This window comes from Hylobates moloch, unplaced genomic scaffold (assembly GCF_009828535.3).
Source record: "Hylobates moloch isolate HMO894 unplaced genomic scaffold, HMol_V3 SCAFFOLD_8, whole genome shotgun sequence".
NCBI lineage: Eukaryota > Metazoa > Chordata > Mammalia > Primates > Hylobatidae > Hylobates > Hylobates moloch.
In genome coordinates, this window is record NW_026652283.1 from 124090369 (window position 1) to 124101122 (window position 10754).

The window sequence follows — 10754 nt, forward strand, 5'->3', positions numbered from 1 at the left end:
AATGAATCTTTAGAAATTATAGTTAACATTCCTAAAATGTAGTTTTTCACAGGGAAGGTGGCTAATTATTGCAGGGTAGATAATAACAGAATTTGCCATCATTATCAGCAAACATTAACTCTACCCTTGTCGTGTGTATGACGGTGTCAGAGGCTCGGAGAATTTTCCTTCTGTGTTCTCAGGAGCAGTTTATAGGTTTCCCGGACTATCATCTGGTAGCTGCCCCAAGCTGTGGCCAAGCTGTCCATATGCCCCAACTAAAAAACTGAGTGTTTTAAGTGGCAGATTGGGAATCCAGGAGGGGAGACATTTAATAAGTACTTACAGAAATATTCAAGTGATGCTGAAACAAAAGCTTTCATCAACAAATTACTCATATCGCTTCACTTATCTTTTAAAATAATATTTTATATTATTTTTCATCATTTGATAGTTTTAAATTGCTCACAACAAAATTATTTTTTGTTATGTATTTGTAGGGAAGCTTAAAATTGTGCTTATCAAGTTAACAGAATCATCGAAAAGTTCAAAATTGTGAATTTTTACTTAAGTTCACATTTTAAAGGAATGTCTGTCTCTCACAACCAGTAATGTCTATGCATGAGAGAAGAGAAAAAGCAAAGTATTTTCACCTCCAGTTGAAGAACATGTCATTGAGGGGCTAAAAGTGATTGATAAGCTGTGACCCACAATAGGTTTTATGGAGTTGGTTTTACATCAGTTTCCTTATTGAAAGAAGGAGTTACCATTTAGCTTACTTCAGTGGTAATCATCAGACGTGAATAAATTATTTTAAATATATTCAATTGCTGATTCTGTAGTAAAATTTTTTTTTACAGAATTAAATTTTCAATGTGTTGCAAATTTCCTTAGAGATGATATTCTCCATTTTCCAAAGTCTGTATACCCATTTTTTTCCCCTAAATTCATCCTAGGGCTATACTGCACTTATGCACTAATAATTAACTTTTAAAATGAAATAAAATTATCACCGCATAAAGATGATCTCTGTATATAGTATGTGACTGTGATATGAATGTGACATCTAGCAATGGTGTCTGTGCATATAACACAATCACGTGTACTTTCTACTCATCCCATGTAATTACTCTTTCCTTGAAAGACTTTGCTTCTTACTTTCCTTGCCCCTTTCTTTATTGGCCGTTATCTTCATTTGCTAATTGAGATTCTGTCCACTGTCTTCAATTACATTCTCCCATTCGAACATACAGGTCTGGACTCTGAGTTTGATGCTATTAATTTCTATTTCAATAATTAGAATGAATCTTATAATTGCATGTTTTAACCTGAGTATATTTCCTTCACTTAATTTCACTATGAGACTGCATCACTAGTGACAAAAAAACTTTCTGTTATTTATATAGCTGTTCTTTTACTTTCTAACTTAGAGCTTCATAGTAATCGGGCGTTCACAATTTGTGAATCTATTTTTAGGGGTCACTCCTGGAAAATGAGCGTATATGATAAACGCTTTTATCCATAAAATTCCCTCAGAGTAGAATGCTAAATTCTTGTCTGTGATCATACGTCATTATGTTTGAAAGAAGCAAGTATCGTTTGAGCATATATAGCGTGTCCAACATTTCGCTAATAATGTCACATATCTTATTTGATTCTTAAAGCAATGTTATAATCCACATTTTATTATTTCATTATATAAGTGGGCTGGGGAGGTTCAGCATTTACTGATCTCTTCAGTAAGTTTGAAAAGATAATATACTTTGGGTAAGGCATGTGGAAGGTGCATTGGGAATTACAAGAATAAATTTATTGAAACCAAGGGCAAGCTTAGAACTTTATGCTCTTTTAAACAAATCATGCAAACAATAATCTAGATATACTCCTTTTTTTTTCTTATCTATCATAAGTTTAAAGTAAACTGAGAGTGAAACGCAGAGCGTAATCAGGAAACTAATAGGTCTATTTTGTTGGTGCTATGTTGTTGTCTTAGTTCTGTCTTTTTTTGGTGTGTTTAAGTTTTAGAATTGAAATACTATTCAAGTAGGTTTAAATATCTAATTTAGGTATATATAACATTACACACACACACACACACACACACACACAAAGAGAATCACCTAGTAAAATACTAAATACTTGTCCTGCCTTTGTGGTTATCACTGTGAAATCATGTTACAATCAACTAGGCTAAAGGAAAATTCATCATTTTATTTGTACAAATGTACATTACATTTGCTTTTGCTACACAGTCAATTATTCACCTAAATAGTTAATGCATAATATTTCAATGACAAGATAAGAATTTTTGTTTATTTTCTTTTATGTTTAGAATTTCTGAGGGGAGATTATATTGAAAAAAGTATAAATGAATTGAGTCAATATTATTCTGATCATCTATAACTTTTCTTACAGGCAATGGAATGTAAATATAAATGAATCTTAAGCCTTATAGCAAGCTTGTCCATCCTGTGGCCCAGGACGGCTTTGCATGTGGCCGAACACAAATTCATAAACTTTCTTAAAATATTGTAAGGTTTTCTGGTGATTTTTTTTAAAGCTCATCAGTTATCATTAGTGTTAGTATATTTTCTGTGTGACCCAAGACAATTCTTTTTCCAGTGTTGCCCATGGAAGCCAAAATATTGGAGACCCCTGCCTTATAGTTTAAGCATTCAAAAAAAAAAAAAAAATAAGAAACTGTACCATTGCATTTCTATTTAGCATCAATATATATGTCATAAATCATTATCATTGTTTTACAGTAAATATCAAATTCAGACGAGATTGGGCACGTTCAGGGTGGTATGGCTATAGATAATAAATACCAAATTTAAATCATCAGTGCTATAAGCGATGTCTATTTATTCAATGCTTTCTCATTTACTTTTAAAGCAAATACACCAAAATAGATGGCTGTTTCGCAGCACTTGGAATTGGCTGGTCAATCATGTGTTGGAATGTTCGATAGGTCTATTGTCCTATTTTCGTATTTGGAGACTATAGTTTTTTGCATTATTTTTCAGCTGGACTTTTTTGCTTTTATTCCATCATAGTGGATACGGATATGGCAAGCCATTATCACTGCATCATCCCTGGCTTAATTAATAGAGTAGGGCTATGTGGCAACTTGAAAATTTAGAAATAAATATATCAATGCATAGTAATTACAAGTTCAGAATTTAGTATCACGAGCTTTTAAATATCATAATTGTTATTTTGGTTGGTTGGATTTGTGAAGTCTTGTACCAAAGACATACAGATAATAGATTAACACAATGTTAGATAAGAAGGAATTCTAACAGTTAGTGCCATGTTTCCATTTTACTAAGGTGAGTTCCATGACAACCAGTGAGCTACCTTGCATTTCATATGGCCAGTGCTGGCAGGGCAGGATTAGAACTTCTTACTCCCATGTCCCTTCTGCTAGAGGGTACTGCTACTGCCAAAATGGGGTATATTAGTAGGGATCAGAATGGTGATTGACATGTCACAGTGGAGGTACAAAACCGATAGTGAGTGAGGAGGTAAGAAGGTGCCAGGATGAGAAAATAATCAAAAAGGAAAGGCAAGCTTCTAAGGTAAAAGTCATGGTAAATAAGAGAAAAGGGAAAAATGAGAATAAGAGGCTTAAGAGTGTAAATTGTTGTCGTAGTAATTTGTTTTCAGTTTATAAGGTTGAAGTCAGCGAACAATATAGATAAGACGGACACTTGCTATAGAATTCTGTTGTCATTTTTTGTAGTCTAATCTACCAAATGGGTATAAGATTATACATAAGCTATATAGCCTACAGAGCCACATCCAACAGGGTGGAGGTGGTTCTGTAGGGCTTCCCATCAAGACATAGAGTCTCTTTGCCACCCCTATAAATGTGGACGGCACTTGAGACTTTCTGTCTACAAGAAGGTAGCAGGGGTGATTCTGCAAGGGTTCCACATCTTGGTCACATTTTTCTGCTGCTGATTCTTGGGAACCCTGAAACGGGTATGACAGGAAGCCTGGGCTTGCCTCTCAAGGACAGAGAATACAATGAGAGAAGCCCAGTTGACCCGTAGCACCAACCTTTACAGTAGCTGCATAGTAACCAGACAGAAAAGCGGTAATTAGGACTAGAAATGAACTGGACCCAATTACACGCTAGGTAAAATTTTGGTTATTTCTTTCCAGTTATTTTCACTCTGCACAGTTTTATATATGCTGTTGTATCGCCATGATCATCATAGTATTCATGACTTTATATCTTTTTGACTTAATATTTCACCATTATTTTTCTAGGCAACATTCTCTTGGACAATAAAATTCTCCCTTGGGAAAAGACAGTATAACATTATGTATATGTTAATTTCTTTACCTTTAGAGAGTTCTCACTTCAAGTTTTTGCCATCACAAATGATGCTGTGATAATTGCCTGATCATTGTATGTTTACTCTCCTAATATACCTTCTAAAAAATCTAAGGGCTGCTTTTGTCGTGCCTACATTTATTCATTGGGCTTCTATCAGTTGTCTTTGTGTAATGTTTTAAGAAAATATATTGACAATTTTGGATGCTTTTGCTATCATAAAATAAAGATGTCAATTAGTTAAACATATTCTATTGAACAATAAAAATATAGCTCAGGTAAGAGAGAAGGTCAGACTAGAGCCCAACACTGTTAAAAAGTAATTAGAAAAAAGTGACGAAGATAACTTTAACCTAAACAATAGAAGATTCACTTTCCTAAGGATGTGACCCGGCAGCGGAGATAATTAAATATAAATGGTTTTATTTAATTGGCTGACATTGTGAGATCACCTTAGTGACTTGAGCTCAATTTTGCCCAGTAAGGAGTAATTAAAAATCACTTTTCAACAATGATCTTTCCTGATGGTCAAGGTCTTACACTATTCCTCAGATAATATTATTCTTGGCAGAAATTTGTCTATGAAAGTGCAAAGTAAAAGTCAGTGAAAGATGCCCATGGTTCACTTAGAAAGGAATATAATATACTTAAAGTGGAGAAGAGTGAGATAAGAGATTCCAATTCAGCAAGTATCTCAAAGAGCCATCAGTACTAATTTTAAAGAGTTCAATATTAAATTAAGGAATTGACATCAGATCTGCAAAGATGTCAGAGTGTGGCTGAGATGTCTAGTGTTCATTAACATCAATATTTTATCTGAAATTTTGAGGGGAAATTGTAATTTCTCTGGCACACAAACTATTCTGAATCTCACAATCTGTCTCTCTCTCTCTCTCTCCCTCTCCCCCTCTCTCCCTTTCTCTCTCTCCCTCTCTCCCCTTCTTTCCCCTCACATCCCTCTTCCTCTCTCTTCACTGTTCTACACACCTTGTTTCTTTGAGCGTGTTAGCATGGGTGTGTTTTCTATCTTTCCTACATTCCCAGCTCTTAGAGTTTGTCTTAATTACTATAAAAAAGGCTTCAGGCATTGTGTATCCCAGCCATAGTGCATGCAGTATTTATAAAAACATCTCTTTTGAGAGGTAGGTGGACGTGGGGGTCATTTATTATATATACCCACAGTTTCTCAAAGATTTAATAAACTTCCAAACCTATTATTTAAACAATAGAAAAACCATTGTCAGGAGATTACAGACACCGTGAAGTGCAGTTTATTTTAATTTAAAGGAATTAGGCCTTGGGCAAATGACTTGCTCTCTCAGAGATTTCCCTTTAATCTGTAAAAGCGGAACAATACCTAGGTCACGTCGTGGATGACATGTAAAAATGATGAAATACTTAGCCTCGATTCTTGCTGAAGATTCATTTCCTTTTTAGCTCTTTGCTTTCAAGATGGTGTCCTCATATAGCTGCTGAGGCTCTGGGTTTTCCTTAATAGTTTTAACATTCTCCACTAGGGGCAGCCACGAGCCTTTGGTGGGTGACACATCCAGACTTGCCCCACCCTCCACTGTGAGTCTCCCTGATGTTGATTGGCCCATAAGCGGGCAAGTGGCCCAGGCCTAAACCAGTGAACTCAGGGCATTCCCTTGGCCATGGTGATTGGTCCAGGCATGGTCACATATCCTTTGCTTCCAATCAGGAGAAAGCCACAGTTTTTGTTTCATGGTTGAGGGAAGAAGATAGTTCATGCCCTGAGCCATGTGTACTGAGCCCAGATCTTCAGCTGCCACTTCAAACCAGGAGAGAAGAGACTTCCCAAGAAGCAGGGAAGAACCGAGAAGCTTGATCAGATTGTGCCTGCAGCCCACCTTACCACTAACTTTTGAGTCATAGAATGAATTACTTTTAATATTTAAAATAAGGTTTTTCTTAATAACAAAAAATTTTCTCATTGATTTCTGAATTATGTGAGTAATTCAGAAATTTTCCTACAACAGTTATCACAGTTTTGGGTCTAAGAAGTGGCATTCATTGTTTCCGAACTTCTAAAAGCTATGTATCTAATAACTTTTAAAGGCAGCGAATCATGTTGTTACATCATTTGATCATTTTATCTTTCTCCTTTCTTGTAAACCACAACAGGGTAGTGTTTACGCCATGTATCAAGAGCACTTACCTGTGTCTCTAGATCCAACTTCCCCTGGTCACCTTTGCCTCAGTACTTACCGCGTTAAATGCAAACTTCTCTTTATGCCTCTGCCTCATCTTCTTTTAAGCATCACCATATTCTGTATATCTTGTTAGGTTTGCCATATGCAACACAAATTTCCCAGTTCAATTTGGAACTCAGACAAAGAACATTTTAAAAATTTTATTACGTCCCAAATGTTGCTTGAAACAAGCTTACATTAAAGAGCTATTGGTCGTTTATGTGAAATTCACTTTTAATTGAGTGTCCTGTATTTTTATTTGCTATTATAATCAATCTAGCAACCTATACTTGCTGCACTGTATGGTTACTTCTTCCGTGTGGTTCATACAACCTTGCCCTGAAAGTAAGATGGAAGTTATTTGTTGCTGTGCAGCAAATTATTCTCAATATTAGGGGCTAAAATACCAAACATGTATTATTTCATGGTTTCTGTGGGTCAGGAATCTGAGCATGGTTTAGCTGCCTGCCTCAGCCCTCAAGGTTTTTCTGTAAGTTGCAGTTAACTTGTTGCTGGGACTTAGTCTCACCTCCTGGAATGGGCAGGGCTCTCTTTTATGCCTGTGCACATGGCTATGGACGACCCTCAGTCCCTTTCATATGGACATATCCAGGGGCTGCCTAAAGACGTGGGATAGGCTTCCCTATGGGTAAGGGATCGAAGAAAGAGGTAGAAGCCACAGTCTTTTTATAACCTAATGTCAAGTGATATCCCATCACTTTTGCAGTATTCTAATGAATATGTGTGAAACAACTGGGCCAGCCCACATTCAAGGCAGGACCACAGGAGGTCGTAAATACCAGGATGGTGGGTTCCATGAGCTTAGTTAGATGTTCGTTACCATATATACAGTTCTGGATTTGTGGAGCCTCACTTTCCACTGCAGGCAAAGCAGAAATAGTTAGAGAATATTGTTGATCCTTAGGTTTTTTCTTTTATTGCCATGTGAATAAGATAGTGTCTGTTGAACACAATACCTGGGAAACCTACACTGTGCTGTGTAATGCAGGAGCCATGAGACACACTGGCTATTTAGATTTGAATTTGATTTAATTTATAGTTAATCAAATTTAAACTTTATTTTCTCAATCACACTAGTCGTTTCTCAATAGCCATACCTGCCCAGTGGTTACTGCATGGCAAAGAGAAAACAAAGAACATTCCACACATTCATTTGTACAATGCAGACTTGACCCTATTTACTTGGTCCAGTGTTTTATTTTAGATGGCGTAGAATTTTTCTTGTTAAAAGGCACAAACACTTCTCTGAGGCCCATCTTTTCAAATTGTAGATAGTCATGCACCTACTGAAATGATTTGCGTGATGAACTCTCCGTGATATGCCTTCTCCTGAGAAAGAGATACTTAGGCAACGTGCATTGTGTTTCCTTTTATTTGAAAATATTATCTGCTGCTTCGGTGGTATTAAACCATGATATTCAAATGAAGGATGCTGATTATTAAAGCACACAAAATCTAGAGTATTGCGAGAAACATAATTCATGTAAAAACATGCAGACAATTGCATTCAAGTATCTGTTGTAAGTAATGAGAGAATCACACATAATGGGTATTTTTTATTAAACTGGGATTTAGTTGATTTGTCTAATGAATGAAGTTTCTCAAGTAAATTGGATTGTGAGCCAAGAAATAGAATAAAAAAGATGAAAATTTCAGAAGCTTGGCACATAAATATCAGAATAAGCAAATTAACTTAGTTCTAAATATTCTACCAGTTTATGTGCTTTGGAAAAAACATAGGCAAGTTTGGGATTTGGCTTAGTGAAATCTAGTGGGACCTTCCCCTAAGGAATTATGTAGTATTTGGCAATGTATCACTCCATATCCAGTAGTTTTTGAGCATCTGTTAATTGCCAGCTAGAGAAACTGTAGAGTACAAAGATGGATCACAGATGCATCTGTTCTTACGTATTTGTTACTTAAGGAGTGCCGATAAGTCATGTATAAATTGATTGTATTACAAAGTAAAAAGTAATGAGTAGGGTAAAATATTCATAACAAATACCATAAGAAATTGGAGAGAAAATAATTCAAGGAAGGCAAGGAGTTGTTTTCACAACTGTAATCCTTACACCTGGAAAAGAGCCTGGCATAGGGTTGCTTACAATAAATGCCAGGTGAATGAATGAGTTAGGAAAACTGCATGGACAGGTGAACACTTGAGCTGGTCCTTAGAGGGTCGGTTTGACACAGGTCTGTGATGGTGATGGATGTTTTATCCGGAGGAAGCTAACAGCATGGGCACTAAGCAGGAGTGTGGAAACCTCAGCTTTGTGTGCTGAAGTACAGCTGGAGTCTGGCAGGCATCATGGAGGGGAGCAGTGACAGATGAGGATGGAGAGATCGGTGCATTCTGCATATGGAAGGCCATTATCCCATGCTAAAGGTGTCAACTTAAATCTCAGTTCCTCATCTGCAGCCCTGGGATAATGACATTTGCCTAACACAACTTGTACAGGCATTGGAATAAGTGAATGGGAAAAGTGATTTGAATGCACTTTGCAGGGCGGAAAGGAGTAAAAATGTTATAGGAATTGATGTTTATGGTATAAATGAGAAAAGATCGTGATGAATACATAGGGAATCCCCAAACAGAACCATTTGAAATTCTATGTCCCTTGGCTACCTCTTTCTAAACAGTCTTAATTTAGAAAAAAAGATGCATATGCTAGTTATATCAGTTTACTTTTGTCAGAGCTCTAGCTCATCCAACTTACTCTACTTCTCTTAAGTGAATGTAATAAAACAAATGTTTTCCACCAAGAATTCATGTTTGTAGAAACAGAATTTGAGAATGTACTGCTAAGATTTTCTTCTGTTGTCCATGTTCCATATTCCAATAGTCCGATTATAGACTTTACCTCTACTTAATAACACTTCATTAATCTCAACTATCTCATTGCAGTCAGAAAGAAGTAGAGGCACCTATAGATTAGGAAAAAAAGGGAAGTATTTTAACATTTTAAATTCAAGGTATACATGAATATGCTTTTCACAGGTTGCACCTGAATTCAGTTTATCATAAATTATCCGAATATACTGAAGTGCATCAATTGAGACAGAATTTGTTACTTTTTATATCACTGAGATGCAAATTGCATAAATTCATAGACTCTAGCCAAGGCAAGGGAGTAGTTCAAAAAGATAAAGAGAGCTGGGGAGAGAGAAGAGGAGATAACAGCTAGTTCTGCAGAGAGAAACGCGTGGACTGTGAAAGGTCCTTCACTCTTATCAACAAGGCGGTTTGGGTAACTTTTACAAGAGAAGCCCCTGGAGGGAGAAAACAGGTTAGGGATACATATTCTTAATCTTTGATTCACCCACAATTCCTTACATAGAGGTTTTGAATATTCAAATAATTATTTAATCTCTTAGTGATTTTACAATCTCTTAAGCTCTAACACTGTTCTCTGCACAAAGGATACAGTATGGAGGAAAACACACATGCAAAAATCTCTTCTGAGTTACGTTCTGTAATAACAGTAGAAAGAGATACTCATAGGAAACACAAGTAAATTACATAATATCCTAAATGATGACGCATGCCATGGAAATAATTTAGGGAAGGCAGATAGAAAGTGCTGCCGGTAGAAGGCAGATACCTTTAAATGTAAAGAAACAGCCATGAAAAGTCCTCAAGGGGGCGTTTGAACCTCCACACTTGAGAATGGGGTAGGGAGCAAGCCATGCCCAGGGCAGAGAGCCCTCCAGGAGTGTGCTCTGGCGTTGGCTGTCATGCCATCCGTGCAGCAGCAAGGGACTGATGCACTTTATCTTATATTTCACAAGATTCTTCTAATGCCTGTGTTGAGAAGAGCAAAATATGAGAAAAGTAACATGAGTTTGGAGGCTGCCATTTCATCTAGAGGAGAGAAAATGGAGACAAGGCCGCAGCAGAGGTGGTCAGAATTGGGTCACATTTGGGATATTTTGAAGAAAACCAGCTGGAAGATTAAAGTTGGGATGTGAGAAAAAGACGGATATTTATAATGGCTCATGTTTTTTGGCCTGAGGAACTGGAAAACGCAGTCGCCATTTCTCTAGAGGACATGAACAGACACTTCTCAAAAGAAGACATTTATGCAGCCAAAAAACACATGAAGAAATGCTCATCATCACTGGCCATCAGAGAAATGCAAATCAAAACCACAGTGAGATACCATCTCACACCAGTTAGAATGGCCATCATTAAAAAA

The 10754-nt window shown here is 36.7% G+C and overlaps 1 protein-coding gene and 1 long non-coding RNA gene across 2 annotated transcripts in view; one reads left to right on the top strand and one right to left on the bottom strand.

The window, feature by feature from the left end:
* The window catches only part of CSMD1 (CUB and Sushi multiple domains 1), a 2040038-nt gene that overhangs the window by 809065 nt on the left and 1220219 nt on the right, over positions 1 to 10754 (top strand). The gene's annotated exons all lie outside the window — the stretch shown is intronic.
* LOC131383990 (uncharacterized) lies at positions 4728 to 5949 on the bottom strand. Its single transcript, XR_009214427.1, has 2 exons — positions 5682 to 5949; positions 4728 to 4903 (listed from the first exon to the last, which is right to left on the bottom strand). It is a non-coding gene; the product is annotated as an uncharacterized LOC131383990 (long non-coding RNA).